Source organism: Stegostoma tigrinum, chromosome 5, assembly GCF_030684315.1.
Source record: "Stegostoma tigrinum isolate sSteTig4 chromosome 5, sSteTig4.hap1, whole genome shotgun sequence".
NCBI lineage: Eukaryota > Metazoa > Chordata > Chondrichthyes > Orectolobiformes > Stegostomatidae > Stegostoma > Stegostoma tigrinum.
The window spans coordinates 95,076,120-95,097,534 of record NC_081358.1 but is presented as its reverse complement, the minus strand read 5'-3'; the positions used below and the strand labels follow the sequence as shown (position 1 = coordinate 95,097,534).

Here is a 21,415-nt window from a genome sequence, read left to right as displayed (position 1 = left end):
TAGGTTGTGAAGTGCTGCTTCACGTGCAAAGTATGCTTGCAGGCTCCAGCTACCACATCTTTCACACGGACTTGCAGTCCCTTTACACTTCAATCCTCCATCAGGATGGTCTTGGGACTCTGCACTTCTCGGAGCAAATGCCTGAACCGTCCCCACACTCTCCACTTACCTGACCTCGTGCATCCTCACCCTCTGACTTCTCTCAATTTCTTAATTTTCACCAAAGGAGTGACTATGGGTATCTGCATATACCTCATTGACAGACAGGCATAACGGGGATCCGTGGAACATTCCTTGTTCCAGTCCTGTTTCAGGCCCTCCCACAATCTTTTCTCCATCGTATCAATGATATCATTGGTGCTGCCTCCTTGTCTCATGTGGAATTGGAAAAGTTCATTGCATTCACCTCCAGTGCTCACCCTGCCCTCCCTTTCGTGTCTATCCCTGACTTCTCCCTTCCCTTCCTTGACATCTGTTTCCATTTCTGGGGTTAGATTAGCCACTGACATCCACTATAAACTCGGACTCCCACAGCTATCTGGACTATACATCCTCACACACTGCTTCCTGTGAAGACTCCATTCCATTCTCCCAGTTACTTGCTCTGTGTTGCATAAGTTTCGATGACACCAACTGTGACAAGGGAGCTTTCGAAATGTCTACCTTTGTCCTCAACTGAGGATTCCCTAGCACCTGTTGTTGACAGGGCCCTCAACTGGGCCTAACCCATCTCCTGCACTACTGCCGCCACCCCCCCTTGCCCTTTCCGCAACAGTGATAAGGTTCCCCCTTATCGTTACCTGTAGTCATATCAGCATCCACATCCAGAAGATCATCAGTTGCCATCCCCAATGAGATACCACCACCAGACACATTCCCCTCTCCTCCCTTGTCCACCTACCACCGGGACGTTCTCTCTGGGACATCCTGGCCTGCTCTTCCTTTGCTCCCAACATCACAACCACCCACAGATTCTTCTCTCTCCCCCCCACAACTGCTGTCGTGCTTCATCTGCAGTCACTGCTCACCAAGTGGTCCCCTGTACATTGGGGAAACGATGCATGGACTGGGCGACCGCTTCTCCAAACATATAGCTCTTCCTGCAATAAATACTCCAAGCTTCCAGTTGCCTGCCTCTTTAACACAGTACCCTGTTCCCTGGCTAACATCTATCACAGGCCTACTATAGTGTTCTATCAAAGCTCAGCGCAAGCAGGAAGAACACCTCATTTTCTGCTTGGGGACCTTGCAGCCTTCTGGACTCCACATCAAATTCAATAAATTTTGGCCCTGTGCACCACACACCAGGCCTTGTTATCTCAGTCTGCCATTGCACACCACCTATTGGTAGCCACTAACAGTCTCCAACAGATGTTCACTCTCTCCCAGATGAATTGTTATTTTTTCCTTTCTGTCCAACTGCTCTGCTATCTCTTATTGCTCTCCACCTATTGCTTACTCCTGACCCCCTCCATGCCTCGTCTTCTGCATATAAACTGACACTTTCCTAGCTACCATCAGCTCTGAGGAAGGATCACCAGACCAGAAAAGTTGCTTCTGATGCTGCCAGACTGAACTTTTACGGCAACTTGTTTTTGGTTGTTTTTGTTTCAATTTTTGAACAGAAAATGGTGGATGAGAATAAGTGACTGTTCTCATGTTTGAAGGCAAAGTGTGGAGCTGGATGAGTACAGCAGGCCAAGCAGCATCAGAGGAGCACAGGTGAAGAGGGAGCCTTTTGCTCCCAGTATGGAAAACTTTTTTGTCCATTGCCCCGTTTGTATATACACGTTGTTCAGCTACCTGGGAGCCAGTCAGAGTTGTTGGCAGGTTTGTAACCCTTTGGTTTGTACAGTTGTGGCCCTTTTTAAGAACACTAATTCACTGTCAGTTGTCAGCTGAGTCTCACGTTGAAGACCCACACCCAGTGTCCTGTCTAAATCTTACCTGTCCTGTTGCAATGTTCAAACAACATTGCATAAATTTTACTTTTGAAAGGTGTAGCAATTACTTCTACAGCCCTTGGTTTTAAAACCGTCATTTTTCCCATGTTAGACCACAGTCAAAAATACAGAGAACTGAAGATGTGATCTTTGAATCTAAAATGACTCTCTGGAAGAAAAGTCCTATTTATCTCAATAGACACTGTGCTTCTCCTTTGTGCAGATGTAACAAGATCTGAGTTTCTCCAGCACTCTTGTTTCCAGTCTGCAGTACTTGTTTACCTCCTTTGCTAGCTGTTCACGGGCACATTTTTTTAGCTGAAATCATGACTAATGCAAGAACCAGTTTTGACTGCATGCCCGCCCCCCCACCCAAAAAGCCTGAATGTCGTATTCATTCTACTTAGTTTCTTCTTGATGTTTGGTTGGATTATCAAAGCAAATAAATAGTTTGCAGATGATAGAGTTGACTTTATATGTCATAAGTAGTGTGGATGGGAAGATAAAATTTGAAGAATTGTTGACAGATTGAGTTGCAGCAATATTTCTGCCAGCAATCATCATCTATTTCTCTCTTTTTCCCTACCTCACACTGGCTGTCACTTAATCTCTGATTTATGGAAGTAAAAGTTGAAGTCTCTTGGACCAGGTAGCCTGCATCCACAGGTCCTGCTTAAAGTGGCTGCAGAAGTGGAGGATTTACTGGTGGCATTCTTAGATTTCCAGATTCTGGAATGGTCTCAGCAGGTTATAAATGCCACAAGTGTAACAAAGTAGGATGCTTGGCTATCTAATTCAACATTTCATAGAGAAAATGGCATATCCCCTGCTCTTCCATTACTTTCAAGCCAGGAGATCAACCATGGCTTGCTGAAAAGTGCAGGAGAGCATTCTGGGGTAGCATTGAGTTGATCTTTAAAAAATGTCAACCTAATGAAACTATCACACAGGAGGGCCCTTGAGGCAACTTTTTCAGAGGGTGGTGTGTGTATGGGATGAGCTGCCAGAGGAACTAGTGGAGGCTGGTACAATTACAGTTGCACTTTAAAAGACACCTGCATGGGTTTATGAATAGAAAGGATTGAGGGATATAGGCCAAATGCTGGCAAATGATGACTTATTCAGGGTGTCTTGTTGGCATGGGCGAGTTGGACTGATGGGTCTGTTTCCATGCCATACATCTTTGACTGCATATTTGACAAACTGTGAGTGATACACTGCAGTAAACATTTCCACAACCAACATAGAACATAGAACAGTACAGCACAGAACAGGCCCTTCAGCCCACAATGTTGTGCCGACCATTGATCCTCATGTATGCACCCTCAAATTTCTGTGACCATATGCATGTCCAGCGGTCTCTTAAATGACCCCAATGACCTTGCTTCCACAACTGCTGCTGGCAATGCGTTCCATGCTCTCAACTCTCTGCGTAAAGAACCTGCCTCTGACATCCCCTCTATACTTTCCACCAACCAGCTTAAAACTATGACCCCTCGTGCTAGCCATTTCTGCCCTGGGAAATAGTCTCTGGCTGTCAACTCTATCTATGCCTCTCATTATCTTGTATACCTCAATTAGGTCCCCTTTCCTCCCCCTTTTTCTCCCCTTTGTGGTATTACTGGCACTGATCTTCAACATCAATATCCTCGGCCTGCAATTGAACAGAAATATGATCTGGACAAACCATATAAATACTGTAGCTGCAACAGCAGTTTGGAGGTGAGGAATCCTGAAATGAATAAGTCATCGCCTAACTCCCAAAGCTTGTCCACTATCTAAGACACAAGTCAGGAGTATGATGGATTAATCCCCATTTATCTGGATGAGTGCAATTATGACAAAACTGAAGAAGCTTCATGCTATCCACAACAAAGCAGTCTGCTCGTTTTGACGCTGTATCCACAAATGTTTAGTTCCTTATTCACTGATGCTGAGCAGTATCTGAAAGCACCACCTACCAGATACACTGCAGAAGTTTAAGGAATCTTAAGACAGCATCTTCTAAACTGGTAACCATGTCCATCTGGAAGGACAAGGACAGCAGATGCGTGGGAATACCCTCAAGTTGCTCTCTGAGGGCAATAAGGGATGGGAAGTAAATGCTGGCTTGGGCAATAATGCTTTGCCCTTTTCTTTGTTTGTTTTTAAAATTTTGGTCTGTAAATCCCAAGAACCGTGGTCAGATTCTAATACTAATTTCCCTTCACAGTTCAGCCTGGAGTTCTGTGCCTCACCTAAGGTAGCATGCTGAAAATCAAGCACAGCTACTCCTGGAATTGTCATGAAAGTTGAAGATTTAGGAAACTACTCAGTGCTTCAATTTGCCTGTCTTTGAGTCTGGTTGATAGGCATGGACCAGGTTTCTGCATGTAACAAGAATTTCTATTTTTGTTATTAAAATACACTGTAGTAGAAGGTGAACAAATTTGTGAACTGTCAGCATGTTAAACTCCATGCACTGCACCCTCTTTCTCCCCCCGCCCCCCCCGCCCATGATTTTGTCACTTCATTCTTTCCCCTTCTCCACTTCTAGCTTATAACCACATAAACCCTCCAAGTTAATTTTGCTTTCCAAGTGGCAGTATCCTCAATTGCTTAGGCCTGAAGTTCTGATTCTGTCCCTAAACTTGTATCTTGGCTGTTTCTCTCCTTTTTTTTAGGACACTCACTCTTATGACCTACCTGTTTGATTAAGCTATTGACCACCTATCCTACCTATATGTTTCTGCTTATGTTGGTCAGTACAAATGAGTTGGAAGGTTCAGCCTTATGATGAAGGTTCATAATATTATCCAGTTTGGTTTCTAAAGTGGAAAAACATATAGCTTCAAGTTTTTCTTCCTTTTATGATAAGGGGAGGGCACATTCTTAGTTTCATTTCAGGTTTGTTGGAAAGTGATGTGAAATGTCTGGAGATCTGTTTACATGCATTTTAATGAGATCTTCTTCCCCTCTGAACCGTTCAGTGCATCAGCAGAAAAGCAGTGGAGAGAATTTTAAAACTGCCTCGTGACAGAAGTCGAGTGACCCAGAACAATCCAGTAGAAATTGGGTGACATGCGGGTCCAAAGAGAGGCCCCTTACAGCGGCTATACTGCTCTTAGTAGCTCGTTCAGTTGGGCTGAGGCAACAAACCCAAGTTCCGTTTTAAATTCCAGAAAAACAACCTGTGGAGTTATTGGAAGAAAAATTTAGTTCAAGGAACCATGTCAGCCACTGAGTCCAGTTTTGTACCTTGTTTAAGGAGAGAATATAGCATCAAATGAATGCAGCAAATTGCTGAAAAGACAATGTTGAAAGCTTTGTGCTGAATAAGGAGTTTGTGTGGAGGGTGGTGTTTGAATGTCTGTGGAATTAGTGGTAATAGGTTCTTTGGTATTTGTGACAAATCTGCTTCAAATGGGTTTTGAATTGGTAACATTAGTTTTGTTTTTTCTTTAAGTTTTGTTGAAAGTCTCGTGAATATGGTCAGTGACTTAGCACCATGTTAAAAGTAAAATCTGTGAAGCCATGTCTCATTTTGGGATCTGATTTGTCCATTATTAGCATCAGCTGGATTGTAACAATTCTCACTACAGGCTGAGAGCATAGAATCTAATAATACTTAGCTGTGATAAGAAGAAAGTGATTAATTGGGGCTTTTTTTAGTAAAGCCGTTAAACTTCCCACCTGACTGCTGAAGTTGTTGTTAAAGGTCGGAAGGTGCCATCAAAAGCACAGTAAAAACGTTCTTTTGGTCAAAATCTTTAAATGAAGACCTCCTCTGTCTCCATCTCCAGCAACCACCTAGAAACCGGTTTCCATTTCAAGCCCACCAACTCCCACAGCTACCTAGAATACACCTCCTACCTAACTTCCTGCAAAAGTGCCATCCCCTATTCCCCATTCCTTTGTCTCTGCCACATCTGCTCTCAGGATGAGGCATTCCACTCCCATACATCTCAAATGTCCTCTTCCTCTTTTATTAAGGAATGCAACGTTTTCTTCCTTGTGTCCCCCCCCCCCGGCCCCCACCTCCAGTAGTTGAGAATGCCCTCGACTGTGTCTCCTGCATTTCCCACAACTCATCCCTCACACCCCTCCCCGCAATAAAAACCAAAACAGAATCCCCCTCTTCCTCACGTACCACCCCACCAATCTCTGGACCCAATGCATCATCCTCCGACACTTCTGCCATCTACAATCTGACCCCACCATCAAAGATATTTTCCCCTCCCCACCCTTATCTATCTTCCGGAGGGACCACTCTCTCTGGGGCTCCCTAGTCTGCTCCACACTCTCCTCCAACCCCACCACACCGGCATTTCTTTTTTGCTGTAGCCACAAGAAGTGCTACACCTGCCCCTACACCACCACCTCCCCCATCCCAGGCCCCAAGAAGACGTTCCACATTAACAGATGTGTAGGTGAACATCTGCTAATGTGGTATACTGTATCCGTTGTGGCCTCCTCTACGTCGGGGAAACCAAGTGGTGGCTTGGGGATCGATTCGCACTAAACAACTGCACCTCCCAGTCGCAAAACACTTCAATTCCCCCTCTCATTCCTTGGATGGCATGTCCATCCTGGGCCTCCTGCAGTTACCCTACCCTACCCTATAAAGAACATTACAGCACAGTACAGGCCCTTCGGCCCTCAATGTTGTGTCGACCTGCCATACCAAACAAGCCCATCTAACCTACACTGTTCCATGTACGTCCATATGCTTGTCCAATGACGACTTAAAATGTACTTAAAGTTGGCAAATCTACTACCATTGCAGGCAAAGCATTCCATTCCCTTACTACTGAGTAAAGAAGCTACCTCTGACATCTCGTCTTGCTTTACAAAAATCTTACTCCTCTTCTAAACCTGTAAAACACCAGTTGTACAAATCGGGTATTAAATTATACTTTATTCGGGATATTTCAAGTATTGGACATTGTTTCAGTCTGCTTGTACAAGTAAAAGTCCAATGAGTGTTGGGTTTTCAGTGCATCATTTTAATATGCAAACGAGTAATGAATAAATATTTTTAAAAAAAAACCTATTTTGGGTCTTGTCTGATATTAAACATACAACAGTGATCAGGGAATAGAGGATATTTACTAAGGAGCTACAGTTGTTTGTGTTAACTAGTGGCAGAAATGTGAAGGTTGCTCTTGTTTAATTTGCATTTTTCTGTTTCCCCAGCCCTTCAAGTGGCAGCAATATTTCTTCAGTAGGCTTTTTTAAAGGTTTACCTTTGCCTCCTATTCCCTATCTGCGTGAATGTTTTTGTGTAGAAGCTGTCTAGGTGAGCTGCTGCTCATTACCATGAATTAGAATAAATAGCTTGTTCCATGATTTAGCCATATTTGTTTTAGAAAGGTGAATTACAATAAGGCCGTATTCTTTCCTTAGCATCAACCTGCTGCAGAGGAGTGTTGTAACATTTCTGAACAAGTTGAGAAAAAATTTCCAGATGCTTATTGTTTCTTTAATCACTTACCAGGGTGGTAACCATTTTTCTAATCATTTTAATATCCTTTTACTTAACCACATTTCCCTCCTGTACGCTCAATGGTTGTTTGTACGTTAACCTATTTCTATGTCTACAAGCACTGATGGCCTGACTGAGTTTAGAATAATATGTTCATATCATTGTCAATGATTTAATGTATTGACATGCTTCCTTTCCAATGGCAAACTGATAGTACAAGACTGTAGCACTAGACTTTATTTTCTCTCGCGCTGTTCGCCCCCCCCCCCCCCCCCCCAACCTTGCTCTCTTCCCATCCTGTTTATCATTGATCTTGTCTGAAACTCCATTGTGTCTATTACCAGTTTTTGAGATGCAGATATGAAAAATCAGCACAGTGAAGTGATGTAATGATTTCCCTCTGATGTAACACTGTTTGAGGAGTTGAAGAACAGACTTTGTATGTAGATTACTAATCTGGTTATTTATTCAATGTTTGAAGCCTAACAGTACAGCACAAGAATTTGTAGAAGCAATAGAATAAACACCATAATTCCATTAATGGATAATCTACAAGGTGCCATAGAAAAGGTTATTGCACAAAGCAGAAGCTCTGGTCTAGCGGCTAACTTGACTTGCATAGAAGATTGTAAGAAATAGTATGCATTGATCTGCTTTTGTTAGGATGTGTGCTGGGCCCTGGACGTTTTAAGATTCTTTATCATTGAATTGGATGAGGGAGAAAGGCACGGAGGCTGAATGTGCAGATAATAACTGGAAAGTATGCTGTGAAGGGAGGTGTGAGGATGTCGACAGATGAGATCAGAAAGCATGCAAACATCTGGTAGACTTGAGTGATTATGCTAAATTGTGAAATTTTTCACTTGGCAGGAAAACTAAACTTTTAAAATGGAAAACGAGTGAGGGATTGAGGTATTACAATGTGAGACAAAAAGTTACTATGCAGATACAAATGGCCTACTTCTGCACACCTTTCCTATCAGGCCTTTGAGGTTGTTTTACCATTCAATATTATCATGGCTAATCCAGCTGACTGCAAAGTTGTTCCAACTTATCCCATACCCTTTTGATACCTTCAGCCTTTGAAACTATTTTTTTTGGGACATTATTTTTCTATGTTGAATACATATTGTCTTTTGCTTATTAAAAAGGCATTTTCTAAAATGAGGTAAATTTATTGCAGAAGTAACTTTCTACTAATCTAAAAATTAGTACATTTCTGTGGCTTTCAGTGTGACAGTTTTCTGGTGACTGGTTACATGTCCCCAAATACGTTGCTAATCTTTCTACTTTTTCTGAAAAAGTAGAACCAAATGTCAACCTCCATCAATGTGCTCTCCTAAATAATTATCACTTATCCACCCACTAGTATTATGCTGAAGGTCATCTGATTTCCTCTAATGTTGGAGTAAATGTGCTTTGCTGTATCATGCTGTTACTTTTTTTTCCTTTTTAAAATTCTAATTTCCTAAGGATGAAGCTATGATCCTTATTTTCTGTTTGTTTTTCTTGTGTATTATAAAGAGTATTTTATCCCATTGTCCAAAAGAAAAAAAATATGGAAAAGGAAATGAAGCAGAGGATGTTGCACTTCTTTTTTTTTAAGGTTAGTACTGGAACTCTGAGTTGTATCTACGATGTTGCCTGATTTTATGAAGTAGGTGAGTACACTAGAAACATCACTTGTGTGTATGAAACAGTGGTGGACAGATGACTGGTTTTGCAGTTAACCAGTTGAGAATTCCAGAGAAGAATTTTTTTGTTCCCAGGTAAGTGGCAACACATTATCATGTGAACAATGAAGCAAGCTTCTAGGCTTCAAACAGAAGGCATCTAACACATCCCTTACACCCCGCCCCCGCCACAACTGCCCAAAGAGGATCCCCCTCGTTCTCATACCACCCCACCAACCTCCGGATGCAACACCATCATGCTCCGACACTTCCGCCATCTACAATCCGACCCCACCACCCAAGACGTTTTTCCATCCCCACCCTTGTCTGCTTTCCAGAGAGACCACTCTCCGTGACTCCCTTGTTCGCTCCACACTGCCCTCCAACCCCACCACACCCGGCACCTTCCCCCGCAACCGCAGGAAATGCTACACTTGCCCCCACACCTCCTCCCTCACCCCTATCCCAGGCCCCAAGATGACTTTCCACATTAAGCAGAGGTTCACCTGCACATCTGCCAATGTGGTATACTGCATCCATTGTACCCGGTGTGGCTTCCTCAACATTGGGGAAACCAAGCGGAGACTTGGGGACCACTTTGCAGAACACCTCCGCTCGGTTCGCAATAAACAATTGCACCTCCCAGTCGCAAACCATTTCCACTCCCCCTCCCATTCTTTAGATGACATGTCCATCATGGGCCTCCTGCAGTGCCACAATGATGCCACCCGAAGGTTGCAGGAACAGCAACTCATATTCCGCTTGGGAACCCTGCAGCCCAATGGTATCAATGTGGACTTCACCAGCTTCAAAATCTCCCCTTCCCCCACCGCATCCCAAAACCAGCCCAGTTCGCCCCCCCACCCCCACACTGCACTACACAACCAGCCCAGCTCTTCCCCTCCACCCACTGCATCCCAAAACCAGTCCAACCTGTCTCTGCTTCCCTAACCTGTTCTTCCCCTCACCCATCCCTTCCTCCCACCCCAAGCCGCACCTCCATCTCCTACCTACTAACCTCATCCCACCTCCTGGACTGACCTATACCCTCCCCACCTATACTCTCCTCTCCACCTATCTTCTTTTCTCTCCATCTCCGGTCCGCCTCCCCCCTCTCCCTATTTATTCCAGAACCCTCACCCCATCCCCCTCTCTGATGAAGGGTCTAGGCCCTAAACGTCAGCTTTTGTGCTCCTGAGATGCTGCTTGGCCTGCTGTGTTCATCCAGCCTCTCATTTTATTATCTTAGAAGGCATCTAAGGCTCTTTTGCATTCTCAGCTCCTGGTAGATGTTTTCATGTTCCAATCTCCTGTTAACCAAGCTCTCTGCCAAAGCTTGAGAGGAAAAATACCTTCAGATGATTGAAGGAGCGAATTCTAAAATGGTAAGGAAAGAAAGCATCAGTGTACAACCAACCTCATCTCTTCAGCGGAGAACTGAAAGGAAGAGGGAGGAACCAAAGGAAAGCAATACACTTCTGATGTGTGACAGTAAGAACTGCCAATGCTGGAGTCAGGTAAGTGTGAAGCTGGAGGAATACAGCAGTCCAGGCAGCATCAGAGGAACAATAAAGCTGATGTTTTGAGTCGGGATCCTTTCAGAAAAAAGTCTCCTGAAGAGTCCTGACCCCAAATGTCAGCTTTCCTGTTCCTCTGCTGCCTAGCCTGCTGTGTTCGTCTAACTCCACACTTAACATTTCTGATGTGGCCGAGTTGGTGCTCCTGAACTGTTTCCTTTTTCGGTATACTATCTGTAATATTCTTGTCTACTTGTACATGTAGGAACTTTGTGTAAGGGGGTAGTGGTTTTTATACTGCAATTGTATGTTAACAATACCTGTTTCTTTCATGCCATTGGTTTAAAATTTTAAGAAAATAGCTATTGATTATGGTAATGAAAAACCTGGCATGCATGTTCTTTTGACTAGAGTTTCATGGTTAAATAAAATTAGTCAGTTTAATCATATTTTCATATTTTGTGATGACTCGGATAGTGGGACTTGGGTTTTTTTTTCCAATGCGCTACCCCTGTAGATTGTGACATTTAAGTTCAACTCATCAAGCAATCTTCCACTTTTTTTTTCTTTTTGTTTTTTTCCTTCTTCCCCTGTACGTTTTAAATAAAGCTGTGGCCTATCTACTCTTGACTCCTGAAGTGTTAAGGTTGCAGTTCTACATTTTCTTGTCTCTTATTACAATTTAATGTGCAAGTGAACTTCTGGATTAATTTCTTACTCCTTTGTTCTTCTGTTTTGGAGTTTGGAAGCTCCTATTTTGGTATGGTCAAATTATGCTACTTGGTTTAGTCCTTTCTTTTGGTATTCTTAGTCAGGTCTTGAATTTTGAGTCATGCCTTACAACTACTTAGACTCTCAAAGTCATATTTTTTAAGTGCACTTTCTTGCCTTCAGGCTAAATCTCAACTGATTGGAATCCACGGAGAAAATGACATCGATCTTGCTCATGGAACTTCAGTATATGGATGATACCATTTCAGCTTTCTTGGAAGAGAATCTTGAAGACCCTTGCAGTCTTCTCAGAAGCATATTGAAGAATTGTTCTCCACCTGAATCTCAAGATTGCAGTACTTGACCAACTTGTCCTTGGGCAAGTCCTTGTCTACACCTGCATTAAGATCTAGACAGAAATCCTCCCAAAAGTAGAATATTTCCCCTATCCAGGGAGTCACCTGCCATCTAAGGCTGACATTTGATGTGACATTTGACATGCCATGCATTCTGCAAATGATACCTTTTCTTGAGCACCTAAAGGTCCCACTCTTCGACTGTGGTGATCGTGCTGATATCAAGACCCTTGGGTATAAACCTATCTAACTTACACTAGCATTCTTGAGGGAGTCAGTAGCAGTGTTCTAGAGATCATGATTACACACAACCTGCTAGTCCAGCCATGAGCTGCACTCTGACTGCAAAAGCAAGTCAGCTTCACCAAGCTCCAGGCACTCAAGACCAGGACAAAAGTGTTTTTGTTTTTTAAAAAAAAACACAATTCCTTGAAGGCTTCTCTTGTGCTACATAGATTTCAACATGTGGGAAACCCTTGTTCAGAAGAAACCTTTGTGTATGAAGTGGCACTCGTCTGCAAGTACGTACAAACGAGGACCTGGAGACAGGACCTGCCAGCCATCTCTAGGCCATAGTACCAGTTCCACCTTCTAGAAACACCTGGTAAATGTTTGGTTGATGTAGCAACTGTAGGATTGAGCTTATTAGCTATGCAAGGGCCCATAGAACATACAATCCTGCTAGGTGAGTTACGATGCTCATTGGCAAGTGATTTGCTGACTGTTCTTATTTTCCCCGCTCTAACAGAGGCCCCCTTTTTTTATGCCTTCACACAAATGGGTATACCTCAACTGAACAGGTGGTGTTAGCAGGCAGATTTGATGACGCTCATCTGTCTGTCTTGTACAATTCCAGCAATGGTGTGATAGGCATCTTTTTCATAACTGATCATTAATATCTTGCAGATGACAAATTCCCATTTCCAAGTTTTTCTGCTTTGTTAAACTGCTTTCATGGAAACAATTGTTGCAATTTTGTATTCTGAAAGGAACTTTCTAAAGAGAAGCTACTGCATTTATGTTGAAATATTTATTAGCCTCCTGCTTGTCCAACGATGACCCGATGCTGAAACAGTCAATGTTCAAACGCAACAGGATCTGGACAACATCCAGGCTTGGGCTTACAACTGGCAAGTAAAATTTGCACCTTTTTAAATACCAGGCAGTGAACATCTCCAAAAAGAGACAGACAATCTAACCACCATCCTTTGTTCAATGGTTTTGTTACTGTCACTGAATCCCCCACTATCAGTGTCTTGTGGGGAGAGGGAGTATTGTTGACCAGAAACTCAATTCGATTCGCCACATAAAGGCAGTAGCTACAGGAGCAGGTCAGAGGCTAGGAGTACTGTGGCGGGTGACTCTCTCCACCTAACTCCCCAAATCTTGTCCATTATTTACTTGGCACAAGTCAGGAATATGACAATATTCCTGACTTGTCTGTAAGCTCCAACAATACTCTAAGCTTGTCACCACTAGGACAAAGCAGCCACTTGATTGACACTGCATCTACTCTTTTTCTGCTGATTCTCAGTAGCAGCAGTGTATGTTACCTAGAAGAAACTCTGCAGAAATTCTCCCGTGATCTTTAGCACCTTCTAAACCCATGACTTTTCCACCTAGAAGGACACGGGCAACAGATACATGGTAACAGCAACACCTCCAAATTACGTGCCAAGCCACACCATTTGACTTGAAAATCTATCACTGTTCCTTCAAAATCTTTGAATTCCCTCTTCTCACTCATGCTGTAGGTTTTGCCATCCCAGTAAACAGTCTGGTGAATGTTTTCCTGTGCTCCCTCTATGGGAATTATGTTGTTGCTTCATTTAAAGAGCCCAAAACTGCACACTATTTCAGGTGTGGTCTTTCTGAGACGACCACCACCTGTCTCCTGCAGTCACATCTCCTTGCAACAAAGGCCAATGTAGCTCTTGCCTCCTAACTGCTTGCTGAACCTGTATGCTCCCTTTCAATGACTGATGTACAAGAACACTTGGGTTCTCCTTCCTTGTATCGATATCTCTCAACTTACTATATTTTAAGTAATACCTTGCCATTCTGTTTTCCCCAAAAAAGGCACCTTCTTACTTGACCACATTATATTGTATCTGCTGCACATTTACACACTGTCCTAATTTGTCTAAATTACCTGAAGCTGCCTTTCATCATCCTCACCACTCCTAATCTCACCTAGTGTTGTGTTGTCAAATTTTGGAAACGTTTGTTTTCCCTGAATTAAATTGTTAACACTTATTGTTACTGCAAGGAGCACTACTTAGGTCCCAGACACTTCCCATTATGCTTTCTGCTGTGCAGAACACCCATTTATTCCTAATGATTAGTCTATTTGCCAGGCCTCCATCTATGACAGAATATTATCCCTAATTCCTTATGCTTTTAATTTTGTTCTTACAGCCTCTCATGTGAGACTTCATCAAAAGCTTTTGGAAAATTGCAAATGCATCAAATCCACTGGCCTCCCTTTAATGTATTCTCCTAAATAGTTGCTCAAAACTCTAGTTTTGTCAAATATAACTTCCCTTTCATAAAACCATCTTAACTTTTTTTCTAATTCCATTGATATTTCCCAATTCCTTTTAACACACACTTTATTATACTGTGTAACATTTCCACTACTGACATTAGGCTAACCAATCTATAATTTCCTGTTTTCTCTCTTCTCTACCTTTTTTATAAATAGTAGGTTCACATTTGAGTTCCAATCTACTTGGACTGTTTTTAAAATTCTGGAATATGGGAACCAGCGCATCCACTATTTCCACCTGGTCATCTGCATTAGTAGTCTGGGATAGATATCATGCCCTGGGAACTTATCAGCCCTTAGTACTAATAACTTCTTCACTTATAGAAGGCTAATATTGTACCATAAAATCTGTCATTTGCTAAACAGTTGACTTCTGCCATGGTATCCACTGCGTGAAAAGTTTGCAAAGGAATGCAACTGGACAGGACAACAAGCATCGACTAAGGCACCTGAAATGACCGTGGCAAACTCAACCCTGACCTTGCAAAACCTTCCTTACCAACCTATGGAGCTAGTGTCGAATTTGGAAGCACCGTCTCAGATGAGTCGTGTAGTGACTTAGCATATTCATATGCTCAGAATCAAAGCTTACAATGTTCCAGACACCACCATCGCCATCCCTGGGTATGTCATTTACCATGTACCACCCCCATCTTGGCTGATGAATCAGTAAACTGATAAACACAGCTTAGAAAATGAGGATACAGAATATTCTTGATGTTGGGGAATTCAATGTCCACCTCAGTATCTTTGCAGCCCCTGTACTAACTGAAATAGTAGAGACCTAAAGAATGTAGCTATTAGACTGGGTGAACAGCAGGTGATGAAGGAATCAAGAGAAAAATATGCTTGTCCTCATTCTGATTAATCTAAATAGTCCATTTATGGTATCAAAGCTTAACTACCACACAGTTGTAAAGACAAAGTCCTATCTTTGTAGGAGGGTATCCTAATCATCTTGTGTGGCACCATCACTATACTTGGAACAGATCTAGCAATACAGCTGACATCAGTGAGGTGTTGTAGGGCTCAGAATTGTACTCCCAACAAAGTTGGGACCGTAAACTGTTTTTGTATTATTTGGAATTTAGAATGAGAGATTCTCATTAAAGTATTCAAGATTATGAACTGGCTTGACGACAGCACAGGTACTTGTATATTAATTACCCCTAGCTGGGAATCTTTAGAAGGGGGAGCTGATCCGATATATCCCAGAATATAATGGGAAGCTGGAAAGAGATTGTTTGGGGGGGGCCCCCATGCAGCAATATTTCTGCATTATTGACAGCCATGGGTGTGGTGCCGGATGACTGGAGGGGGGGGGCTATTGCACCATTGTTTAGGAAAAGCCAAGGAACTATGGACTACGTCGTCTCAGTGTGGGTGAGATGTTAGAGGGGCTTCTGAGCAATGCATAAAAATCTTCTCATTTGGAAAGTGAAGGACCTATTAGGGATAGGCAGCATGGCTTTGTATGGGAAATTGTCACTCAAATTTGATTTTTTTGTTTGCTTTTGAAGACGTTACCATGCAATTAGATGAAGACACAATGGTAGATGTTGACTGTGGACTTAGCAAGGCTTTCAAGGTCTGGTATAGTAGACTGGTTAGTAAAGTTAGATCATGTGGGATTCAGGTAAGGGAGTCAGTTTTTCTTTTTTAAAGAAAAGGCTTGATAGGAGACGTGGTGGTGGGTAATTACTTGGACTGGAGAACTGACCAGCAGTGTGCCACAAAGATCAGTTCTGGGTCCGCTGGTGTTTCTCGTTTATATCTACGATTTCATTGTGCGTACAAAAGGCATAGTTAGTAAGTTTGTGGATGACAGCAAAATTGGTAGTGTCCCAGGACACTAGCTATCAAAGCACAAAGGAACCTTGAATAGATGAACTGATGGACTGAGGAGTGGCAGTTGGAGTTTAATGTAGATAAATGTGAGGTGTTGCACTCTGGCGAGGCAAGCCAGGAAAGGATTTAATTAGCTAATGACGAAACCTTGGAGTGTTTTAGAACAGGAGTCTACGGGTGCAGGTTCATAGTTCCTTGAAAGTGAGGTCGTAGGTAGACAGTGAAGTGAAGAAGGCATTTGACATGCTTGTCTTATTAGCCAGAACATTGGGCATGAGCTGGAAATCTTGTGGCTGTATTGGAGAGGCTACTTTTAAAATACTGCATGAAACTCTGGTTGCCCTGCTATAGGAAGAATGTTAAACTAGAAAGTATAGAAAAATTTTAGAAGGATGTTGCTGGGACTGGAGGGTTTGAGTTATAAGGACAAGCTGAGGTTTTTTCCACCCTGAAATATTGGAGGTTGAGAGCTAACGTTTTTAGAGGTTTATAAAAGTCATGAAGGGCATAGATAAGGTGAATAGGCATGGTATTTTCCCCAGGGTTGGGTAGTACAAAACCTAGAGGTTTTAAAGTGAGATGGGATAGATTCAAAAGGGACCTGAGAATCAATGTTTGCCAGAAGGCAGTGCATTTATGGAACAAGTTGCCAGAGGATGTGGTAGAGGTGAGTACAGTTATGACATTTGGACAGGTACATATAAGAGTTTTGGAGGGATATGGACCAAACATGGGCAATTGGGACTTGTTCAGTTTAGGATACCTCATCAGCATGGATGAGTTGAACCAAAGGATCTGTTTCCACATTGTACAACTCTTTGGGTAAAGCTTCAAGATTTCTGCACACAAAGGTTTGTATCTTTTGGAATTTTTCCAGCCCAGAGTAGGATTGTGCCCATTTCTGGGCTTCAAACTTTGTGCGATGCCAATTGTTCAAAAACAAATTTGAGAACCTTCTAGGATTGAAGACATTTAACCTGAGATTGAGCAGGCTAAATTGTTTTCCTTGGTGAAATGAGATTCAATTGATTTTGCTCAATTAAAGTGTGTCTCGACAGCATAGGTGAAGAAACTTGCAATTTGCAGTTGCATTGAGAATTACATGGCACCAGTTAAATGATTGGTGAAAGAAGGAATGCCTTTTGTGGTGAGTGGTTAGCATTTGAGAGATTATGGTGCAGGCTTACTAAATTGTGGCTTTCAAATGGAATTGGGTAAGTACCAGAGGAGATGGCGAGAACTGCTGAAGTCTGTCAAGACAGCGTGGAGCTGAAGGAACACAGGTCAGACAGCATCCAAGGAGCAGGAGAGTTGACATCTGGGGTTGAGGCCCTTCTTCAGGACTTGAGGTCAGTGCCTGAGTATGGATTGTGGCACAGAGCTTGGGGACAAGACCATGTAACTTGTTTTAGCTAGACACTTAGGTTGTTTTGTTTTTATTTTCTTTAGAAAGAGCTGGATTGACATGACTGAACGACTAGTTGCTTTTTAGTCAGGACCCTTGTATGATTCTTATTCATGTGGTGTGAACTGACCTAACAAAAAAGCATTGGACGATAAAATATCTCCTAAGTGAAATGTCCAATTATTCAGTGATGTTTGTCTAATTATTGCAACAGCAGACAACGACTTAACAAACAGCAGAAAAGAAACAGATGGTAATTAATAATTTAATAGAGCTGAGATAATGAACATAGGGTACTAAAGTGTATGATAACCAGTGGCAGCTGTGCACTTTTTTGGTAGAATATTGAAGTAAATTACATTTTTTTAGAAAACAAAAATAAAAGATAATCGCAAAGCTCAGGTCTGCCAGCATCTGTGGAGAGAAGTCATAGTTAACATGTTAGATCTGGTGACCCTTCCTCTGAACAGATGCTGCTAGACCTACTGAATTTTTCAAGTGACATCTGTTTTTGTTTCTGATTTATGCCACCTGCAGTTCTTTTGGCTGTTTAGTGTTTAGATTTGTTTCCTCCGCATTTTAAGTTAGTTCCTTCCTGTATTGATGCTCTGAACATTTTTTTTCCAAAGCCAGTTCTCTCTGGTTCAGGATGCCAGTAGAATCTGAAGAGGAGTCTGCCTCCAAGTTATGGAAAAGAGGGATAGTATGTTATTAGTATGGGAAACTGGGGATTTTATCGTTGAAATACTGATTAAATATAATTGTGTGAAAATTCACACAGCTGTGAATTTGCCCTCAGTAAATGGAATTTAGTAATGCACATTATGAACACCAAAATGACTAGGGTTCTGAAACTGTTACAGGAGGATTAAGATTTTTCCCCCTAATGTGTCTTGTAATGAGTGCATTTGATCTGTTGATCTGTTGACGGTTGAGATGTTGGAGCTTTGACATTGATTTTGAGGTGCTGAATGAAAAGAGATTTTGTGCATTCTATTTGATTTTTGTGTAATCCATTTATATAATTCTTATTTGCCACTGCAGTAGTTTTGTGAGTTTTGAGCTGTCTGTTTGGTGTCAGTGGATTGCTGCCCTTCCATAAGTTGAACAAGCTGGAGTTGTTTTGGGTGATTGGGACATGTCTTGGATACTTGTATTTAAATCTGATATTATTTAGTGAGATGGAGTCTTAGGTGGAGCAGAAGAATTAGGAGGAGCAAATTGCTGTAAGTATTGTTTTGGGCAATTATTGTACTCAATGTTTGCAACTAAATGACATTTTAGCTGTGGATGAAGAAGTGTGAATTTTTCACTAACCTATTGCACTAGATTTTGTGATCTTCTGGCACTGCCCTTTCATCGCACTTGTTTCTGATGATATGCTGCAATGAAATAGCACTTAAACTAATTAAAATACTTCATTCTTCAATATTCCTCAACACCACACATTGGAATGTCCACCAGTGACTGACTTGTGACTAACATTTTTGTTATTGCAGTTTTGTAGTTATATTTTCAGACATGACTAAGTTTGAAGAACAAAATTTGGATTTGTACGTATTTGAGGAATATTCATCCGTTATAACGATATAAATACTATATATGAAATCATGGATTGGCGGTGGGTGGACCAATGTGACTTTCTACGCTAGATTATGCAGAATCACCAACACCTTTTTTCAATAACTAAGAAAATAATGGTACTAATGTTTGATATCCTTGAGCCAGATGATATGGGCTTCAAAGGAAGATGAATAATTTGCACGTACCTAACAGTCTAAAGCCCTTTTGGTCTGACAGCTGTTCCTTAAGATTGGAAAATTGCATTATAGGTAAGGTGAGAGATGAACAGGGAATTGTGGACTAGTTGGCTTAACATTGGTTGAAGAGGAAATTGACTTGGTGAAAGTTGAAGCTCATGGAATTAAAGGCAATTAATTGAGTAGGATGAGACAGCTTTGAGATCCTGATTGGCAGAATGTGACTAGTTTGGAGATCAATCATGATTATACTGAATGGTGGAGCAAAAGGGCTCAGTGGTAGCTATTCTTTTTTTGCATGTTTTGACCTTCAACTACTTGAGTTTTAGTGAGTTGACCATGTAGGCATGGAACCAGTGTCCCATAGATATGGCAGGCCTGGAAAAGATAAGGTACCCTTTCCTATAAGGCACTCCTGATTCAGATGGCTTTGATACCTTTTTTAATTGCCTGTTTTTAAAAAAATTATATACTTGTTTAATTTCCAGATTCTAAAACTAAGCTTAAAATCTCAAATGGCAATGGGGGTAACTTCAAAATGAAGTTTACACCTGCCAGCTTTGTTTCCTGTCCTTTTTGTTTTGAAATGTAATTTTCAAAGAATCCTTCTGTTTCTGAAGGTCTCAGATTTCCTAGAGTGGTGAAACTGGTTGATCCTTTTGTATACATTTCGTGGGAGGGGGTGGTGAGAATGATTCAGATCCTTTCTGAAGAAGGGTCTAGACCTGAAATGCCAGCCTTCCTGCTCCTCTGATGCTGTTTGGCCTGCTGTGTTCATCCAGTTCCACACCTTGTTATATCAAATGGGGAAATCTTTTATGCAAAGAATGTATGTTTCAGGACAGTGAACACAAGTGTGTTGTTAAATGTGTTCCATCGAAACATTGTACTAGGGAGCAGAAGTAGACCACTTGCTACCTCAAGTCTACTTTTGGCATTTGATTATGATGATGACTCATTCCTCTGATCTTCAACTACACCTGTCATCTTACTCTTGGATTGGAGATTCCTTACTTTTAAACTATTTTGCCACTGATTATAGCCTCTCCCATAAATATCTACTCTGTCAAGTCACTTTAGGATCTTGTATGTTTCAACCAGATTGGAGTTTGAAAATGGTAATGTGTAAAGGGTTATCATTTAAGATAAACCCTTCATCCCTGGGTGTCTCTTTAGATAGAAGGATAGGGCTGCCAGAAGTTTTGGTTCAGAAGAAAAGATCTAGACCAGCAAAAAAAAAATCTTTAGTCTAAAAGTTGTGTGGAAAAACCCTTTTTTGGTTTTCCTTAGGGTTCAGAGTCAATGAGTTAGCCCGCATCTATCTCCCAGGGAGAGACTATAATGGAGCAAATTGTATCTGGTTAATATGCAGAAGTTTGCCAAAAGGGCACAGTTCAAAACCTCAACAAAGCACGTTGTCGGAGCAGCTCAGCAGAACTGGCAGCATCTGTGGAGAGAGAAAGTAGGCAATGTTTTGGGCGCTGTAATCCTTCAGCGCTGTTTGAAGTGTTTTGGGTTCAGTGACCCTTGACACCGCTTTCTCTCCGTAGATGCTATGAAACCTGTTGAGTTTCTCCAACAACTTATCCTTGTTTCAGGTTTCCAGCATCTGCCGTTCTCTTTAGTTTTTGTTTTCTGTTTGAAACCTTGTCTGTTGAACAAAAAAATTACAGTTCAAAATAGGAGCAATGCTTGGATTGATTCTCTAAGGAATATTGCAAGAAGGGAAAGTGTTGAATTTTTTTTTGATATTGCTGCCTCAAATTGCCTATGATTTTGGTTGTGTTCTCTAGTTCATAATACATTAGCAGCCTCATGTGAATGTTCAGTGATTTACCATCCTAAGAACCAAACTGAAAATGAAACTTATGGTCTATCACTCTGGAATCTGACTTGTCCAAGGTTCTGATTTTAAGCTGAGATCCTAATGCCCCCCTGTGTAGGACTTCACCTTGTGTGTAAAAAAAAAAAATAACACTGATGTTGGCTGCAGTGATGATGAGGGTGGCAACTGGTGTAGGATGTCATATTTAGAATGTGGTAGTTCTGTATTTCATTGCGTTGAAGATGGAATTAACTACTTCTTTTAACTACCTTCTGGTTACTCATCTTGGAGGCCTGGCAGGTGATCAAATGTACATGTCTGTGGTGCAAATTACTTCGCTGGCAGCAAAATAGATGGTGTTGTGT

The 21,415-nt window shown here is 41.8% G+C and overlaps 1 protein-coding gene across 10 annotated transcripts in view; it reads left to right on the top strand.

Moving 5' to 3' along the window:
* Nucleotides 1-21,415, top strand: part of LOC125451566 (microtubule-associated protein 4-like) — a 344,184-nt gene that overhangs the window by 8,377 nt on the left and 314,392 nt on the right. The window lies entirely within an intron of this gene.